Raw genomic sequence first — 21,503 nt, 5'->3', positions numbered from 1 at the left:
CAAGACTTGGGGATCCAAGGAGGACTTTTTAAGGATGGGTTTTATAATTGCCTCCTTCAGGGTCGGTGGCATTACACCCTCCTTCAAGGATGCATTTACCACCGCCCTGATCCCTTCGCCCAATTTCTCCTTGCAGTTCATAAGGAACCATGATGGGCAAGGATCAATCAGACAGGTGGTAGGCTTTACCGTTGAAAGTACCTTGTCCACATCCTCAGAAGGAAGAGGCCGAAACCGATCCCACTGAACCGGATTGCAACTGGTCAACTCTGGATTCTCTACTGCATCCACAGCATACGGAATCGAGTTCTTCAGGTGTTTGACTTTATCAGCAAAGTGCCTTGCCAATTTGTCACAGGAAGCCTTAGAATGCTCCAAGGGTTCCTGAGCAACTGGACTGACCAGGCTTCAGACCACTTGGAACAGCTTCCTGGGACAGCACTCTGCGGGTGCAATAGAGGCAGCAAAGAAGTCCTTCTTTGTTGCCCTTATTGCCACCTGGTAGGCAGCTATTGCTGCTCTAACCTGTGTCCGAACATCTTCAGAGCGGGATTTCCGCCACCGGCGTTCTAGTCGTCTCACCTCCTGTCTCAGACTTCGCAACCAGGGTGTGTACCACGGTGCTGTCTGAGTTCTGTTCAGGGGGAGAAGCCACCCGGTCTAATGTCCTGGTGATTCCCTCATTCCACTCCATCACCAGGGTTTCGACCGGGCGACCTTCAGCAGGTTCCAATTCCCCCAGCGCAGTCAGGAATCCATCCGGATCCATCAGGCGCCTGGGGCGGACCATTCTAATAAGTCCTTTGCCCTTGCGGAGGGTGTGTGGCAATGAGAAGTCAAAGTTCACCAGGTAGTGATCTGACCATGACACGGGGGTGAAAGAAATAACCCCCAACTTCAGAACACTCCCCGCCACTCCCAGGACAAATGCAAGGTCGAGGGCATGACTGGCTACATGGGTGGGCTCAGTGTTACTAAGGTGCAGTTCCCAGGAAGCCATGGTTTCCAGGAAATCCAGAGGGGGTCCAATGAGAGTGGTCTCAGCATGCACGTTAAAGTCCCCCAACACTAACAGTTCTGGGGTCAGTGTTCGTACATCCGAGACCACCTCCAGCACCTTGGTCAGGGAGTCTGCCGTGCAGCAGGGCGGGCGGTACACAAGCAGGATCCCCAAACTGCCCTTTGGGCCCAACCTCCAGTACATGCAGTCAACAAACTTGGTCCTTGGGAGCGGAGACCTGGTGAAAATCAAGGACTCCCGATAGATGACTGCCACCCCCCCTCCCCGCCTTCCTACCCTCGGTTGCTGCGCATAATGGAAACCTGGCGGACACATGGCCTCAAGAATGGGCGCTGAGGCCTCGTCCAGCCAGGTCTCCGTAATACACACCAGGTCTGCACACTCATCCAATATCATATCATGGATGACAGATGTTTTTTGTGTCACAGACCTGGCATTACACAGCAGCAGTCAAAGGTCGGTAGGAATCCTGCTTCCCCCAGTTGACTTCTGGTTTTGGGCAGACCCAGAACAGGGGATGGGTATTACGCATCTATCTCCTGTTCCTCTAAATTGGCGTGGTCTGCCTCTAGCATCAGTCCAGCACCTGCTGCCCAACCTTGGTATAACTTGGCCCCCATCCTTCTCTGTTCCATCCCCCCTTGGTTTACACATGCCCCTATCCCTGCTGCCAAATGGACAGGCCTATCCTAGAACAGTAATAAAAGCAAGGACCCACCCCGTACACCCCGGAGACTGCCAGCCACTCCTTTAAGACCGCAGTAAAGATAAAAACAATTTAAATCATAAACTATCCACACTCATACATTCCAACACACAATATAAATTATAAATTCAATCATAACTATGCACACTCATATATTCAAACATACATTTAATACTACACTATCACACAATCAATCTAACACACAACAACAACAATCAAATTGATGACTGTAAAGTGAAAGTGGAGTAATAAAGATGATATCAGATGGTATTAGATGGCTCGCCAACAAGCCAACGTAGTAACAAGAACACGGCAGTGTCCAGTAACAATGCCAGTGCAGAGATGGCATTCGCATCCAAGCCAGTTGACAGTTGACAGGAAACGCCCCGATGGCCAGTGAGAGGCAGCAACAGCACTGATGGCAACGTCGGCAGTGTAAAGGACATAGACCTGCAGTACTCAATGTCCGGTGCACGAACATCATGTTCACCGCTTTATTTTGGACTGAGCTTTCTCTTCCCAAATCCTGCGGCCTACCTCAAAAAATTGACTCTATCGCAATATATATTCCTGTTCACTAGAGCCAGATTTAACTGCCTCCAATCTGTGATTCTTGTAGGCCGTTTCCAGGGAATCCCCCAGGAAAGGCGTTTCTGTTTCTGTAAGCCGGGGGTGATTGGAACCATTGATCACGTTCTATTCGACTGTGAATTATACAAGGATGCTCGTATCAAACTGAGTCTCCCAATTACTAAAACTTTCCTGGGTAGATCTATTGAGTGGCTATTGCATTACCTTCTATCCAACAAGGATAAAGCCATTACTGAATCAATTGCGAAGTTTCTTTGTATAGCTCAGATTTTACAAAAAAGGAAACTCGGTGCTAGTTCAAATTTTTAAACAAAGCATTATTGTTGATACTGTATTGAGTTTTAATTTGTTGGGGAAATTGTTTAAATCGCTTGTATTGTGGGTCATTGACTGCATAATAAAATTTGATTTGATTTGATTTGACTGTGCCCTAGAACAGTTTATCATGGTGACCCTGGACTTAATCTGAAGTGGCATCCAGCTCCTGATTGTGAGATGTAAGTGTTGTCAAACCTATTGGGCAATGACCATAGTGCTACTAAATTAAACATACATGTAAATAGCCAATTGCCAAGAAAATCCAGCATGGTCACATCTGACTTCAAAAGAAGAAGATTCCCAAAAGTGAGGGGATTGGTAAAAAGGAAGATTAAATGCAAAGTCCAGAGGGTCATATAACTTCAAAATGCTTACCAGTTTGCCTGGGACAGGCTGACTGGCCTATCATTTCCAGGATCTCCCTGGATCCCTTTTTAAAGATTGGTGTTATGTTGGCCACTTTCCAGTCCTTGCGTATGGAGATAGATTTGAGAGACAAATTGCGTATTTTTGTTAGAAGATCATCTCATATTTGAGTTCTTTGGGAAAGGTGGATGCCACCCAGACCCAGCAATTTGTCAGTTTTTATTTTGTCTATTAAGCCTAGAACTTCATCTCTCATCACCACAATTTGCCTCAGTTCCTCAAAAAGGAATTTGAGGAGCACATTACTAAAAGCATAAAAACCAACAAATTATTTAAAATAAATATTTAAATAATTAATAGAAGGAAACTGTCTAGGGAGGGGGTGGACCCTTGGATGGCAAGGGAGTCAAAGGTGAGCTAAGGCAGGATTGGAGAGAAGCTAAATGAATTCTTTGCATCTCTCTTCACAGCGGAGGATATAGGTCAGATAGTTCCTGAACTAACTTTTGCAGGAAGGGAGTCTGAGGAACTGAGGCAAATAGTGGTGATGACATGAGGTTCTAGACTTAATAGACAAAATAAAAATTGACAAATCACCATGTGCAGATAGTATCCACCTAAGAGCTCTCAAAGAACTCAAACATGAAATTGCTGATCTTACAAAAATATGTAACTTATCCCTCAGATCAGCCTTCATACCTGAGGACTGGAAAGCAGCCTATGTAAAACCAATTTTTAAAAAGGGATCCAGCAGGGTATCCTGGAAATTACAGAGCAGTTAGCTTAACACCTATCCTAGGAAAACTGGTGGGAAGTATTGTTAAAGATAAAAGAATCATCCATATAGAAGAACAAACTTGTTGAAGCAGAACAGTTGTGGTTTCTGCAAGTGTAAGTCCTCTCTCACTAACCTATTGAAGTTCTTTAAGAGTGCCAAAAAGCATATAGATAGAGGTGATCCAGTGGACATAGTGTACTTGGTCTTTCAAAAGGCTTTTGACAAGGTACCTCACCAAAGACTCCTGAGTAAACTTAGCAGTCATTAAATAAGAGAGGTCCTTTTGTAGATCAGAACTGGTTATGCAACAGGAAGCAGAGAGTAGGAATAAATAGACAGTGCTTTCAATGGTGTGTGTGTGTGTTGGACTGCCTTCAAGTCGATCCCAACTTATGACAACCCTATGAATAGGGTTTTCATGGTAAGTGGTATTCAGAGGGGTTTTACCATTGCCTTCCTCTGAGGCTGAGAGGCAGTGACTGGCCCAAGGTCACCCAGTGAGGTTTGTGGCTGTGTGGGGATTCGAACCCTGTTCTCCCAGGTCTTACTCCAACACCTTAACCACTACACCACTCTGGCTCTTTCAATGGAGAGCTATAGAAAATGGAGCCCCCTAAGGATCGATATTAGAACCTGTGCTTTTTAACTTGTTCATAAATGATCTAGAGTTAGAGGTGAGCAGTGAGGTGGCCAAATTTGCTGATGATACTAAATTGTTCAGCTTGAAACAAAAAGGGATTGTCCAAAAGGACCTCTCCCAAAGGAGTGAATGGACAGTAAAATGGCAAATGCAGTTCAGTGTCTCAGCCTAGCCTATCTCACATATATTGTGGAGACATAGAAGGAGGAATAAAACGCAGAAGGGGACTTATGCTTTTATCATAAGCATCATATTTTGGGTCCTTCAACCAGAAGGCCATGTTTTTCTGTCTGCCCCATTACAAATTAGTGCAGATCCAAGGCTTCAGCCAATCATAACCTGGCCTGAGTACTACATGTTTTAGATGCATAAATCCCACTTCTGTTCAATTGTTTTTGCTCCCCAGTTAGTGTGCACAGGGGACTGATTCTTAAGGAGAGTTATCTTAGGCTGCAGCCACTGGGGGAGGGAGGCTGTGGAAAGCAAAGCAATTTACTTACATTTTTTAAATGATTAGAAAGAACACTTTTACTATTTTACTTTTACAGGTCAAGTAGCAAGGGAAAGCATACAGTCAGTATTTTTCTTAATTGCTGAGTAAAAACAAAACAAAACAAAACAAAAAAACTGATCTCAATTTCCAACATTCTGCCATTGTCAAAACCACTGAGATAACTAACAGGATTTTAAAATGTTAGACAATAATTTCACCAGAGAAGGATTCATATAGCCTGATGTCCAAACCAGAGCTTGGAAAAGTTATTTTTGAACTACAACTCCCATCAGCCCCAGCCAGAATGGCCACTGGATTGGGCTGATGGGAGTTGTAGTTCAAAAAAGTAACTTTTCCAAGCTCTGGTCCAAACAACTAACTCATTAAACACAGTTCTGACTTCACACATTGGCAAAAACACTGAATGGAAGGAGCAGCCTGGCTGGTTAATCTCATAGTAATGACTTAGAAGAGTGAGCACCAACTTTTTTCAGCCCAGGAGCACATTTGGATTTTTGAAAAAAGTGCTGTATTCACACAATGGCTGCCACAAAATGCAGCCTAACACAAAATGGCTGCTGCAAGGTATGTGCTACTGTCTCTGTTGCTCACTAACTCATCCCCCTCAATTGACTGCATAGAAATTATGTGGTATTGCCATCACCAAATAGGATTTGGATGCAGCAGAGAGGATGCATGGGAGTGGGGGAAATTGGTGCACTTATTTTTTACATATAGGACTGCACTGCTACCTTTATTGATGCAGTAGGGATCTGGAAAGAACACCACAATTGGGCAAGTAACCAGTTTACAGTGTAATCCTAACCATGTCTACTCAGAAGGAAGTTCTATTGCATTCAGTGAGTTTTGTCTCAGGTAAATGGGGTTAGGATTGCAGCCTTAACAAGGGGAGCAAAAGCTAGACTAGAGAAATGACTCACTATTACCTTCCCTCAACTTTCCAACAGCTGGCCTGGGCAAACAAACTTAAAGGAGAGGAAGGCAACCAACCACCCTCCCCCACCCCCCCACCCCCCCACCCCCACCCCCCCACACATACCCCCCACACACCTCCACACCCCCACACCCACCCCCACACCCCACACCCCCCACACACCCCCACACACCTTCCTTTCTCCCACTTTCTCCCGCTTCCCCCCCAATACATTTCCTCCCCCACTCCTTTAAACAAAATCACATTCCCCATCCCTTCATTCTCTCTCTTCTGCAGCGACACCAACAACTCCCCAAGGGTAGCAGGGCTGGAGCTCGTAAAATTCCTTCCTCGGAGCTGTGGCTTTGGCGCTGTTGTTTACGTCTAGTGTGTGTGTGTGTGCGAGAGAGAAAGTGTGAGAAAATGTGTGTGTGGAGGACCTCTTCTGCCTTGTAGCATCCCTCCGCTCCCCCCCAAAGCTGGATCTCTCCCCCCTTGGGCTGATGCATGCACCCTTTTTGCATCCACGGCAAGAGGAGGCTGGCAAAGGCACCGCTGAGGTAATTTATAAGTGCCCCAAAGCACAGGTGGCTTTCAAACTTCTTCTAAGAACTCTGGGGCTCATGGGAAGCTTAATAATAGTGGGCAAGCTTCTCTAAAAGGCAATTTCCCCATTGCTAATGCTGCTCTTCCCTAAAGGGTATAAGTACAGGGGAGGTGGATGCATTTCAGGTTATATTCTGAGTTTACATGAGGTGACCATGAGGCTCAAAATGTCTGGCCTGCCTGTATACATGCTCTGTTGTCCCTATTTATCAAGGGCAATATTTATGTCCTGGTCTAACCCTATCTGTATTTTTGCATTTGATATCTGCCTTGTTAAAATGTTGTTGTTGTGCATTGCTAAAATTGCCATTCTTTGGAGTTCAGCCCCCTCTCCTATTTCTAGAAGTTAAGACTGTAGTTCCATGCACATCTACATGGGAGACAAATCCATTGACTGCAGTGGGACTTACTTTTGAGTAAACACATAGGATTCCACTGCACATCTCTAAATGGCATAATATGTATCTTGTGATGCATTGAGCAGCCCCACTCTGGTGTACATGCTGTATATGCAAATTCTGTGGGGGAGATATTCGGCATGTCTGTGATCTTGTGTAGAAGCTATGAAGACTGAAGAGGCTATAGTTTTTCTATATAGCTTTAGTCCCAAGAAAGGTTGGATTTGAAATTAATGGACAATAAGCTATTGCTGAATAAATTAATGTAGTATACAACAGATGAAGTAGAGCCTTCAGCACTGTGAGGTTGTGTGTGTGCGTGTGTGCACGCGAGGAGAGCAGTGATCCTTCTTATGAGAATAGGATTCCCATGTATTCCTTTTGTCACCAATGAACTGAGCGTGTGCACTCAAGACATGTCTTAGAACAGAATCCTCTGTAACAGGCAGGCTCTCAAGGGTTCCCCAAAGGAGAAGGTGATGTGGAAAGTGTTCTTTGGAGGTAGAATGTTTCAAAAACATTGCTTAACGCAAGATTCACTGGAACTGATGTTGAGCCAATGGCACTGGACACTTGAAGCCATCCCTAGCAGATGTTTATCCTACCCCTTCATGAACCAGCAAAGAAGATTCTGCAACTTCCTTAGGCAACTTGCTTTATTGCCCAAGTTCTCTTACAACTAGGAAATTCTTCCTGATATTTTTCTTGAATCTCTGCAAATAGAAATCACTTCCTCTTGTCCTAAAACAACAGGCAAAAGGAGAACAAAGTTGTGGACTACCTCCTCTATAAAGTGTTTTAATTTTTTTATGGCTTTTTCATTTTTGTGCCCCAAGTTATTTTCTTCTTGAAGATTATATGCTAGTTACTAGAATTTCTTAACATAGTTTGTGTGTTCCTGTGAAGAGAGTAGAATGCAGAGGCTCCCTGTTGTGTTGGATATATGTTATGCATCAGGCCATGACAATCTGAGGACTTCTGCTCTACTCCTTCAGATATCTTGTGAACATTAAAAATAAACACACACACCTAGCTAGCAGTGGTGGTCTCTCTGCTGATGAGGGAGGAGAGGAGGGCGACAGAGCCCATGAGAGGTTTGCATGCCGGACCAAGTGCAATGCCCCCCCAGCATGCGTTGTCTCTCTCACTCAACCACCTCCTGGACCTGCCCTACCACCAATAAAGGCACACCACCCAAGCAAACATTTTCCCCTGGGATGCAAAAAAGTTATAGTTCTTAAACCACAATATTTTTTAGCTATTAGCGAATATATTCTCAACTGAACTATCCTCTGCATCATCCTACTTTTTGTAATAGCATTTTAATGATTGCTGCCCTGGGCTCCTGCTGGGAGGAAGGGCAGGATATAAATCAAATAATAGACGGATGGACGGACGGACGGACGGACAAGGTTCCCTGAATGTTTTATTGTCTTTTATAATCTTTTCATCCTCAAAACAACCGTGTAAGGTTGATCCTAGTGCAGTTTTAGCAAAACAACAAAAAGAACAGTACTAGCACCTTAAAGACTATCAAAATTTTATTATGGCACTAGGGGCTCTGTCCCTGCTTGTGTTGCTCACCTGCCTGCAGCCCCACCCCAACCCCTCACTAATGCCTGTAGCCATAGACCTTGCCAACCTCCCTGATGAACTTATTAAATCAGGACTGGGGAAATGTTTTTGCTCTTACCCTGTGGGACAACTTTTAAGAGGTAGGAGAAGCAACTCCAAGGTCAATCACATGACACAAACTATAATGTCACATGATTGACACCTGTAAAGTTGGCCCATGGGATGGAAGGAAAAAAGGCTCCCCACTGCTGCTCTAATAAGTTGGTTTAGACCTGCCTAAGCATTCCCCCTGCTTTCCCTCTCCCCTTTAGAGCTGATTAAGCCCCCACTTTCTCCCTCCCCTTTTAGACCAGCCTGTCAGGAAGGTTCTACCACAGCTTACCTGAGCTGCTCCCCACTGCCTCCTTCCTCCTCCACTGCTGCGATACAGCTCAAAGCACAACCTGTGAATTGTGAATTGTAGTCTGAAGGATTCAGGGCTTACATTTGTATTTATATAGATATGTTTTTTGGGGGGGGCTAAAGCTCACTTATGGATCCTCCGTGGCACAGAGTGGTAAGCGGTGGTAATGCAGCTGAAGCTCTGCTCACGGCCAGTGTTCAATTCCAACGGAAGGAGGAAGTCGAATCTCTGGTAAAAGGGGTCGAGGTCCACTCAGCCTTCCATCCATCTGTGGTCGGTAAAATAAGTACCCGGCATATGCTGGGGGGTAAAGAAAGGCCGGGGAAGGAACTGGCAATCCCACCCCATATATACGGTCTGCCGAGTAAACATCGCAAGACGTCACCCTAAGAGTCAGAAACGACTCGCACTAAAAGTGCGGGGACACCTTTTTTCTTTTAAAGCTCGCTTCATCAGATAATTCTCTCAAACCTAAACACATATTTATAACTGCAGTTTCAAACTTAAATACAACAAACAGGCACATGGAGCATTTTTAAACCTAAAGAAAACCAGAAATGCAAACCCTCCCTGCTGCACACACACATTTATAGTATCTAAAGAAAACAAATCCTACAGTTGCAATAATACACAAGTGTTGAAAGTTGCAATGTTCACAGAAGCCATCCACCATTTCCCCTCCCAATCTTCCTCCCCATCACAAAAATAAATGCAAACAATTAAATAAAAATAGGTATTTATTATAGAAAGATACTCGCACTCTCTTAACAAATCTCAATAAAAACCAATAACCCAAACTAGCAAACACACCCTTCTCCTGGCTAGCTACAAAGAATGTGCTTTGAGCTCTTTGGAGGTGTGGCCTGGGAATTGCCCTCATAACAACAGAAGGAAGGGGAAATTCTTTGCCATTGCTATACTTTGGGCTCATCCAAATGGAGCGGGATAATCCAGGTTTTCCATACCCGCTCTGTCACCCAAGAGTCCCCACTTGCCCCTTTTCCCGCTCCTTTCCTGCTCTTTCCCGATCTGCAAAGCACACTTTTTTTTGAGCCACACATGCAGCCAAAAGGTTTGGCATTCTTCTTGCTTTTTTTCAAGCCCCGCCCCTGACACAACCCACTCTCATCGAATTGGTTGGTAAAACATGATGTGTACTCCTCTGTCCCCTTGCACGTTTATCAGTTGTGCGCATGTGCTTGCCTTGAACGCAGAAGTGCGAAAGTTTGAATTTCCTGATACTCTATTAGTTATGGCTACAATGGAGGTAACAGTGTTTTTGGCTCTAGTTCAGCTCCACTTACGGCTTTTAAATTTGTGCCTTGTGCAGCTGAGGGATGTTTTCCTTCAGTTCCTGTCGGCAGAGCAAGAAGGGGGGGCGGAGGAGGATAAGCTGCTTCATATGATATGGGAAAAAAGCCACAAGCAGCTGCATGACCGCAACAAATGTAGGGGGTCCCCTTTGAAAAAGTTGGCAGTCATGGCCTGCAGCACTTTGGGTGGAAATATCCCTCGCAGGGTTTGGGTTCACGATCATGCAAGATCCTGGTGGGAGACTGAAGTTTTGCAACACTGGGATGATAATCTATGGCCAGCCAACTTTCGTATGACTTGGGCTACCTTGTACGAAATGGCAGATCTTCTTCAACCCCATCTTGAAAGACAAGGAACCAATATGCATAGTGCCATTCCGGTTGAGAAGAGGCTGGCTGTTGTTGTTTAGTGGCTGGCAACAATGGAGTGTTACCGGGAGGTAGCGGTGAACTTCGGACTGGGAAAGTCAACCATCGGAGACATTGTCATAGAGGTGTGCCTGGAGATAGAGCATCTTCTTCTGTCCAAAACTGTTAATATTGGAAATTCTCAGGAGGTTAGTTTTTCAATTTTTCTTTTTAGTGTGGACAGTGTTGGTATTACAAGGGTAACTGTTATGGTGATCGGACTAGCGCAAAATCGGAAAAGCGCCATTGCACTAAAGCTTGCACGCCTTTTTTTTCAGATTATGCACGGCTTCCTGAAAATGGGTTTCCCTCAGGTGATTGGGGTTGTTGATGGATGTCACATTCCAATAATGTATCCAGCAGGACAGGGCGAGGAATATATCAACCACAAGGGTTTTTACTCAATCTTACTGCAAGGGACTTGTGACCATACTGGTCGTTTCATTAACATTGAGGTTGGTTGGAGTGGATGGAATCATGATCCTTTTGTTTTCCACAATTCTGCAATCTTTCAGGCGATGGATGCCGGAGTGTTCATTCCTGGTAATCTCAGCATAACCATCAGGGGTGTTCAGGTGCCTCCCCTCATCCTTGCCGATGCCGCCTACCCAATGCACTGTTGGCTGATGAAGCCCTATGGGGGCTATCTAGACAACTTCCAGATGGGTTTCAACCAGGTGTTCAACCGCTACAGAAATGTGGTGGAAAGAAGTTTCGGGCGTTTAAAGTCAAGATGGAGACGTCTGACTGCTCACCTTCCTGTTGCCAAAGAAAATGTTGTTAGTGTGGTCACTTCCTGCGTTGTGCTACATAACATCTGCGAGAGCAGGGGACACATTCTCCACGAGGAAATTGATGTGTCGGACCAATTGGAACTACCTGCATATGAGGAGCAGTTCCGGCAAAATGACAACTCAAATGTATGCAGGGGGAATGCGGTTAGAGTGGCTATTGCCCGGTTTATAATAGAGAACAATCTTTAGGTGTGTGGATTCCTCACCGTGAATAGTTATATGCGTTCCCCTGGTCCGTTTCCCTGGTGTTATGCCCCATTAAACATTCGCTATATACACACACATGTCTGATATCATATCTACTATCTGCGGTCTGGGAAGTGGGGGGGTCTGCGGGCCCTCCCTTAGCCTGTGCGGTGCCCAGGGCAAAAGCATAGTTGGTGGCCCCCCACATTCTTTCTGTCTTTCGAGCCCACCGCCCTGAATAAACTAGCAAGCGCTGTCTGTAAAACAGCCTCACAGCTGATGAAAGGGCGGCAGGCAGCACAAGGAACCCACTCAGGCAGGACATTCAAACCGCCCGCCAAAAAGCCTCACACACACCCACTTCACAGCTGATGAGCGGAGAGGAGGAAACCTGCTCAGGCAAGCAGCCAGGGAGCAGGACGTTCCCCAAGAGCGGGAAGCGGCATGCGGGGATGCATGGCTTCAAAGGAAAAAAACACACCGCAGCCAGGCTTCTCATCACACACAAACAACACCTACGGTTACTGGTGTCCACCACTACAGCAGCATATTAGCCTGGCATGTCTTCCAGAACTGCGGTTTAACGATATAGCAGCAAAACAAATGCATTTTTCAAGCGGCTTCTTCCATGTTTCCTTTTCTGCTTGCCAAACGCTCCCTCTGATTACAGTTATTTACAGCCTTGAATATCTGTGCCTAGCCAACCAGGGAAGACGGTCCTCTGTGGGAGGTGATGGGGAAAACCCCTCTGAACACCGCTTACCATGCAAACCCTATGCAAAGAGTAGCCATAAGTCAGGATCGACTTGAACACAGTCCATTTCAATGTTCAGTGTAGAGCAGCTTCCTCCGTTCCTTTGGGAGAAAGGCTATAGCTCAGTGACAGAGCACCTGCTTTGCATGAGGAAAGCTTTATCCTTGGGATCTCCAACTGGGGTGTCTGTTAAGAAATGCGGGCAAACTATCCATACGCTTAGTGCTGTCCCCCACCCTACATCAGCATATCTGCTTTCCATGTCTTCCAGAACTGCGAATTCACGATATAGCAGAAAACTTATTGCATTTTGCCAGCGGCTTCTTCTGTTCTTCTGTTCCACTTGCCAAACACTCCATAGGATTTCAGTTATTTATAGCCTCCCCCAAGTAAATCTAAATGTGTGTGCAATAGTGATATGTGTTTCCCCTTCAAGTTTACCCTTCCTTCTGCTGCTTCCACAAATATGCTTTCATGGATTTATGCTATTATGATAATCCGAACCGGTTAAACAGGCCCGTTACACTTCTTTTCATATACACTGACGTCTCCATTGTGATATACTTTGTAAAGCAAGGCAACTTCTGTTTCGTTCACACAAACAGTCTGCACCGGGCTTGTCTAGGAGGTCAGAGTACCAGCCTCTATTGTTGTAGGCCAAACGCCTGCCGTGAACGCGCAAGTGGGACGGTTTTGCTTTTGCGTTGCAGCGAGTGAACGGTCTTCTACATCGGGAAATTTTGTGGATCCTGAGATGGAGGCCATGGCTGCCGGGCGACCAAGGAAGGGGCGCTATTGGTGCGCGGAGGACCTCAGATTGCTCCTAACTTTTATTAAGAGGGTGGGGAAAGCGGAGTGACTGATGGGGAGCACCCCCCTCCTTACTGCTCCCATTTTTCAGACAGTGGCACAACAGCTGGGGGAATCAGGGTTCCAGCGGAGAACAGCCCAAGTCCGCTCCCTGTTCAAGCAGCTGAAGGCCGATTTTTTTAATGCCATGGAGGCATCCGTTCGTTCGTTTATTCGTTTATTGATTTACGGTCATAGACCCGCAAGGAAAACAGAGAGAATACAGTGCAGAATATAAGACAAAAGAACAGTATACAATGTATTATATACAATTTGTAGTGCTTAAATACAGGAAAGCTCAGATCTGACTGTACCATTATGAAGGGGTAGTGATAAAAGTACGCATCCGCTGAGTCACATATACAAATTTAGCTACTTGGATAGATATTTCTTTGTCAGATCCAGAGAGCAGGTGGATAATAATAGCTTCAGGCGATTTATAACGTAATTTCACCAATATTGGGTTCAAGAATTTCATACGAATCCGAAGGTACAATAAAGAAAAATATGCTGAAGGGTTTCATTACTATCAGCACCACAGGGGCAAACACACATTTCGTATGGTACCCCCCTAAACCTCCCTTCCATTACCGCAGAATTTAAAGAATTAAACCTGGCTTTGGAGAAAGCCAGGCGTAAATTAGGGATTGTGAGGAAATCTAGGTATGAGTTGGGTTTTCCAAATGTAAAGTGTAGCTTCAAGTGCAAAGGGGAGCATATACTAGAAGCCCTACTAATTGAGGTCTGATCATCAATGTCCTTGATTCTAGAGCGAATAGTAGCTAAGGCATCGCTAGGGGATTGCGATCATGGAGGCATCCAAAGGGGTCCCCCCCATAAGAGACCGCTGTATTTCAAAGAACTGTATGGCTTGTGGAAGGAGGAGGGGCGTCCTTCATGGGAGGACTGGCAGCCTGCTGGTAAGCACACGAATCCAAGGTGTTAACACAACGTTAATTGCGTTTGGTGGGACTGTGTACTGCTTGCATTCCACTTTGCTGTCATGCCCACTGTCCAAGGACGGGCGATTGCTCCGACTTTCAGCTGTGTGGAGCCACAGTGCATGCCTCCGACTTCACCACATGTGTGGACAAGGGGAATGCGAGAATTGACCCACTATTGTCAGTTATGATTCAGTGAATGTGTTGCCTATAGCCTTCCTGAAAACAAGGTGGTGTACAATGCACTGCATGTCATGTTAGGCCAATGATCATTCTGCAGTGATTTCACAATTCCCTTCTCCACCCACAGTGCGTCCAACAAGAGATCCACTATCCTCAGGACAGGACAAGGTGTTGGAGGAAAACACTCAAGATAGGTCAACAATCATAGTGGTTCACGCCCAGCCGCATGCAGGACAGTGCCAAAACTGTTGTAGCACGCAATTTACTTACAACTGTTAATGCCATACGCAGGCTGCTGCCAAAAGAATAGGGCGTCCTGAGAGAGGCTGACTTGCTATGCACCCAGTTGCTATGCACCCAGACTGGCATACGTTCAGTGGGTCCTGCATCTCAGCATCCCTTTCACTCTTTCTTAAGGATACCCAACAAAACACCATAGAGGATGGGAACTCATGGCATGGGCAGCATATAATTTGTTGGCGCGAAATGACAACACAGGATGCTTTCTGCATTTTCTTCGTAATAGGCGAATGCTCCCAGGCCAGAGAGGGACCCATGCAATCGGTCAGCAAACCGGTGCGCTATGTGGACGCGTCAACACAGACAACCATGCTCCCCCAGGCAACCCAGACCACAGATCTGGAGCAGCTGATGGGAAGGATGGAAATAGTTGAGAGCAAACTAACTACCCTAGGTGAGTTATAGGTAGATTACATACATGTAATTAGACTATAGCATAGCGTTTTCATTGCATTCGCAATGTGTGTAAACTTAGGAAACCCCTGCTTGGCCTTGTAAGGTCAACAAAATGCAATGTGCACGTGACTACAACATACCCTGCCAATTTCTCCTTTGCATTAACAGGTCAGCAGTTTGAGGAGCACAGAAAGTCCACACAGGACACCATCCGCAAAATGGAGACACTGTGGATTCCTGGCCTGCACCACAGATTGCGCGTTGTGGAGGCAGGACAACATGCTTCAGCCAGGCAGCCTCCGGAACACCCTTAGGAAGGCATTTAAAAGACAATATGTGCCTCCAAGTTTTGCAACCCTCCCACCGTTTCCCCTTTTCATGTTCCAATGTTGTGTAGTTTGTTGAAGAATAGTTAAAAAAAGATTTGGTGCCCATTGCATGTTTTAACAGTTGTCTTCTTTATCAGGAGAACCTACAAAAATTGTTGGACCCCACCCACATTGGCCATTTCGGGACCCCTCCCTCAGTCCCCACTCCATAGACTAACTGCTGTCTTATTGCTGATGAACAGTTGCAAATTATTTGGCACCCCTCCCTCAGTCCCCATTCCATATTGTAACTGGTTCCTTTTTGTTGATGGACACTTACAAAAAGTGTAGGACCCCTCCCTCAGCCCACAATCCATAGTCTAACTGGAGTGTTATTGTTGATGGTCACTTTCAAAGAGTGCCGCTCCCCTCCCACAGTCCCCAGTTCATGTTGTAGCTGCTGTGTTATTGCAGATACAAGGTTTACTCTTCCCTTCTCATTTGGGTTTTGGAATGCTATGTAACCCATGAGAAGAGCAGCATTTTTTCTTTATTAGTACAAAGTTGACAGTAAATATTCAGCCAGAGAAACAGGCATGGATGGAGAAGCTGCAGCGCTAATGCTATTCGCAGTACTTATTACATGGAATGTCTAATGTCAGCATTTGGTTAATGTGCATTTGGTGCGGGTATTTGCACGGGGGGGGAAACACAATTCCCAAATACGGGATTAAAGGAAGCTCACCTGGTTGTTGTCCACATAGGCCTTGACCTTCAGTCAAGACCTTCTGGGTCTTCATTGGCAGCTGTATCGGCAACTGAAAGCGGAAAGACATAGAGAAGTCTGTCAGCAAACCTTGAATATGGACAAGAAACTCCCGAAGAAAAGTGTACAGTATTAAAATAAGAGCATCCAGCGAGCAACCTCAGTGTACTACATTTGTTGTTTTGAATACCTCGTTGCCTCCACCCATGCTTGCTGTCACCAGTCCGAGTGGTTGCTTCGGGGTAAGCTGATGATGTCTTACCCAACAGTCCACATTCCTCGATGTCACTTCTGTTGATTGTGGTCGATTCACTTTGCCTTGATGAGCCCACGTGGGGTGCTGCTGGCAAAGCTGTTGTTTCCGTGCAGTTCTTGCCAGAGGATGGAGTCTGGGGTGCATCATTGCTATTACGCACATGCAGACTTCGGGCCACTCACAGCGGAGTCACGCTGGCATCCCCTCTCAGAATGTTGTGCAGTTGTTCAAAGTATGGGGAAGTGGTCCTGCTGTTGCCGGATTTAGAGTTGTGAGCTACTACCCGTCTATACTCCACTCTCATCAACTTTGTCTTGTTCCTGCACTCCGTGGCCGTACGACAGTGTCCTCTGCCCACCATCTGCTGTGCAATGCTTTCAAACGTATCAATGTTGTGGTGGCTGCTTCTCAATAGTCCTTGCACCTTTGATTTGCCCCAAATGTCCAACGTCCATGACCTCGCTGGCACACCAGCTGGGACATCTGGCCCCACTGACACGTTCATGGGCCACAACCTGATGGGAGTGGAGTCCTTGCGGTTCCATCCTTTGTCCTCTGTTCCTTTGCCTGTACAAGGGCTTCTTGGGTGAGACTGCCGGTCCTGCTGGAAGTGCTGTGTAGGCCAAGTGCAGACGTTTGCAGGAAATGTTCAAGGCTGAAAAATCCATACAGAAATATGTTTGTATTCTCTCTCTCTCTCTCTCTCTGTGTGTGTGTCTCTCTCTCTCTCTCTCTCATCTGTCTGTCTGTCTGTCTGTCTGTCTGTCTGTCTGTCTGTGTGTCAATGTATCTGTCAATCGATAAATGGATGTAGATCCATATACATATATATGTACAGGAATAATCAAACCACAACCAACAACATGGGAAAAGTTGTTAAACACGTTTAAATCTGAGAACTAGCATTACATGCAGGGGCAGCAGTTTGTGTTTGTATTCCATGGAGCAACCTCTTCATGCCAAGCATATTAAAGCTTTTTAATATTAGCTATTTAGACGAGTCTTCTTGTGAACTACCTCCGCTTGGATTGGCTTGCCGCAGTCGGCAGCAAAGGTGCTTTAACCAGAGCTTGCAAAAGTTACTTTTTTAAACTACAGCTCCCATCAGCCCCAGCCAGCATGGCCACTGGATTGGGCTGATGGGAGTAGTAGTTCAAAAAAGTAACTTTTCCAAGCTCTGGCTTTAACCATGGGAGAGGCATAAAGCATGGGCAGTAAAGGTTCACCGTCTCAGCTTATCATGGAAATTGACCATGAAAATACTTGCAAGGGGATGGCCCACGTGTGCGGCGGCGTTACAAACAGCACGGGCAGTAAACGAGCACTGTCTCAGGTTACCATGGAAATTGACCATGAAAGTACTAGCAAGGGGATCACCCACGTGTGCAGCGGTGTTACAAGGTGCTGCGTTGCCCTCTGCTTATGAAACTCGGAGGCCACCAGCACCACTCGCTGCCCTTTGCACAGTGCCCCCCCAAACTTTGGAAAATGAGGGCAGGATCCAAGGGATACATCCAACGGGCAGGCCCTCCCTTAGCCTCTGCGTGGGGCCCAGGGCAAAAGCATAGTTGGGGTCCCCCCACATTCTTTATCTCTTTCAATCCTCCCGCCCAGAATAAGCCAGCAAGCGCTGCCTGTAAACGTGCTGCACAGCTGATGAGTGGGCAGCAGGCAGCACAAGGAAGCCACTCAGGCAGGGCATTCAAACCTCCCGCCTAAAAGCCTCATGCACACCCACTTCACAGCTGATGAGCGGAGAGGGGGAAAGCGGCTAGCAAGACTGCATGGCTACCTCTAAGCGGGATGGGTTTGCAGCTATTTACTGGGCGGTGGGCTAACTTTATGGCCGGTGGTACAGGGGCAAATGAACAGCAATGAACAGCAGCCACCAACACTGGAGGGATGCAGCAGGCGCACCACGCCATTGATCCAGGAAAGGGTGGTGGTGGTTCAGTGTGAAGGTGGGGGCATGCAAGAGCTGAAGAACTCCTCTTACCTTATAGAGAGCCAGAGAACACATCCACGAAGCAGGCGGCCTCAGGATGATCGGATGGCAGGAGCGGTGCCTTCAGAAATGCGCAAAGGCGAACAGATGCAATGGCGGGCAAACACTTCTATCTCCACTACCAATACAAAACCATAAACTTGATTTCCGCTTCTGCGCAAACCTGCATTTCCGCACCTGCACAGTATATCCAACAGCACGGATTGGCTACGTTTTCCCGGGCTTTTCCAGCAGAGTTTCCACACAAGCACAAACGTGCAAAACACGGGATTGGCTGGAAAAGAGGAGGGGGAATGGGGAACCGCCCAAGGACCGCCCAAGGACCGCCCATGCAATAGCGTCATCTCTAAAATCCGCGGTATTGCATCCAAGTGGCTGAAAGCACAGCGGATGATTCACGCTTTAAAAAAGATTATCGCAATTTTCGCGGTTGTGCGAAAGTGGATTTAACCATGCGAAAAAGCATTTTTGTGCGCGACGTCATCAGGACAACCGAAAAATAATGAGAACACTAAGCGGTCATGTCACACATTATACAGTCGTCTGGATGAGCCCTTTGTTTGGATTAGGAATGGCTGAGTGGTGCAGAGACCTGATTGGTCAGAGAGCAGTAGATTAACAGCTGTGTTTGCAGAGCTTCTGTGTGTTCAAACAGAAATATAAAATGTGTGTGGAAGAAGAAAGATTTGAGTTTTTGGGGGGTTTTTTAAAAAAATATTGCATGATATTCTTCTTGGGAGGGTTGTGCCCTGGTAGCCCTAACAGACCAGCCTCCACTACACTCAACTCATAGTGTAATGTCCTCAACTCAGAACCTGTGGAGGAGGATACCATGGTGGATAGTATGAAAATCCACTGAGAGATCCAGAAGAACTGACAGGGTCGATAATGGTTATGCTCCTCCTTGCCATCCAACCTGTGCTGGTGCTGCATCAGTAGTACTCAGATGGACAAAACCATTTCAGGTCCAGCCCATCCATGGCTAGCAATGTTAATAACCTATCCTTCATGTCTAATTCTTTGTCTGAGAGCCATCTAACACAGCTGCCATTGCCACATCTTTTGTGGAAGTGAATTCCATAAATAAATTATACATTGTATGTAGAACTATTTTTGTCTGTCCTGAACCTACTGCCAATTAGATTTAGAGGACCCCAAGAGTGATCCACCATAACAATGGTATTATGAAATGTGCTCTCCCCACTCTTTTTTACTCTTTATGACTAACAAAAATAATGCAAAAGCCACACTAGAATTTGTTCCTGTTCTCAGGAATATAGGAAAGTCCTGAACTCCTACTACAAGGCTTAGCTAAGATGCTTACTGCTCCCCTCCTTTGAAGTAAGAGCCTGGAGCAGTGTTTTCTTTTGGGAAGGATCTTGCATTCTAAAATATTTGCAAATGCTTCTCCCCTCCTCAGCTGGTGCACTTGAACTTTTAACAGATAAGTGGTGGAGATCTATTCAAGCATAATTGCAGAAAAGCTTTATCATTCACAAAATACAGCATCATTGTTGAGTGCCTTATAGGTTTTTCTAGGCTCCTGTGCAAAGTCCATAATGGAAAGGTAGAGAAGATACAGCATCTCATTTTTAGACTTCATGGATATTTTAACATTTAATGAAAGCTTTGGGATTCTAGGCCAAAATAACTTAGCCAGTAATGACATCAAACAGTTAAGAAAAAATGAGTTAATGGTGTTCAACACAAGTTATCATGTTAAATAGTAAAATTATATTTCTTAAAAACTTAAATCCTCATATCTTCTGGAATGCATTGTATTGCAAGATGTTGGAGTAAATTAAATTCTCCCCTGCAGTCTAAAGCATCAATTTCCTTATGGTAATTATCTGCTAGATTGGATCTGTCAGTAGCAGGGAAGCATGCCTGACATTATACCCTCTTTACAAAAATGATTACAAAAAATTAAGACGAATGAGTAAAATTAAGGCTGGGACTGGTAAGCCTATATAAAGCTCTCATAGATCACTTTACATAAGATACCATTGTACTGGGTGTTTCAGCTTTTAATGACTAGCCATATAATGAGTTGAAGTCCATTAAAGTGCCGCAAAGGTAACCAATCACAAAGATAAGGGCTCAAAAAAGGATTTTTCAGCCAACTCGAAGCAATTTATTATATACTGCTCTAAGTGAAATGCCTGGATGGATGCAACATTTTTTGCAAGTTGACAGATTTTCTTCCTGGGAAAGTTTTTAAAAATACGATGTGATTCCATTTTATTCCCCCCCCCTTTCCTTTTAAAAGCCGTTCAAAAATGGCTGAGTGAAAGCACCGAGCTTCATTACATCACAGAAAATAAATTAGAAGTAGACATGAAAGACAGGACAGGCACTTCTTACATACAAAGTCTGCACTGAAAAACAGCCTAATTTTCAAACCACTTCTATAATATCTTCTAGTATGGACAGGGGAAATAATCTAATGTAGCATACTGAGAGAATCTTGGGGAAATGTTAAAGTTGTATACAGTGAATAATTTCTAAAAGAGAGGTTCAGCTTGGGATTTAAATTTATTTATTTATTAAATTTATTAAATTTTATTTATATTTATTAAATTTATATACCACCCTTCCTCCCAGAAGGCTATGATCTGAAGGCACATAAGGCCAGCACCCTGCTGAAGCTAAGCAGGGTCAGGTGTGGATGAGAGACCGCCTGGGAAGCATATTTAAGCTGCCTTGGGTTTCTTGAAAAGAAAGGCAGAGTATAAATGTAATAAATAAATAAATAAATAATGGGCTCAAGTTGCAGGAAGCCAGATTTCGACTGGACATAAGGAAAAACTTCCTAACTGTTAGAGCTACATGACAATGGAACCAATTAGCTAGAGAGGTAGTGGGCTCTCCAACACTGGAGGCATTCAAGAGGCAGCTGGACAGCCATCTGTCGGGAATGCTTTGATTTGGATTCCGATGGAGGGGAAAAAGATGGCGACTTAGCAAGATGTATTAGCCGGAGCTGACGCCGAAACTCAGTATATTTTCACTGAGAATATAGCTTCCCCACTTAATTTACTGCTGGAATCCTGCAACTCTTGGCTTCTAGCCTCCGGTATGCATTTTATCAGCTGACTTGGAGAGATAGTTTATTGCCTTGGTGAAATATTTCCAGTTGGAGAACCTGCGGCGGCTGAGAATTCCGGAGACACTTCCAAAGGCAAGCTATCAGCATAAATTCTTCCCTTCCCTCT

The 21,503-nt window shown here is 45.4% G+C and overlaps 1 long non-coding RNA gene across 1 annotated transcript in view; it reads right to left on the bottom strand.

Annotated features, from left to right (window-relative positions):
* Positions 1–9,589: 9,589 nt before the first annotated feature.
* Positions 9,590–21,503, bottom strand: part of LOC133366208 (uncharacterized) — a 33,245-nt gene continuing 21,331 nt past the window's right edge. Inside the window, exons 2-5 of the long non-coding RNA XR_009758364.1 lie at positions 18,280–18,406; positions 16,218–16,938; positions 16,007–16,079; positions 9,590–11,309 (exon numbers count right to left, since the gene is read on the bottom strand). This is a non-coding gene — a long non-coding RNA (uncharacterized LOC133366208). The remainder of the gene's footprint in view (positions 11,310–16,006; positions 16,080–16,217; positions 16,939–18,279; positions 18,407–21,503) is intronic.

Source organism: Rhineura floridana, chromosome 11 (assembly GCF_030035675.1).
Source record: "Rhineura floridana isolate rRhiFlo1 chromosome 11, rRhiFlo1.hap2, whole genome shotgun sequence".
In the NCBI taxonomy this organism is placed as follows: Eukaryota; Metazoa; Chordata; class Lepidosauria; order Squamata; family Rhineuridae; genus Rhineura; species Rhineura floridana.
This window is presented reverse-complemented; position numbering and strand designations above follow the sequence as displayed.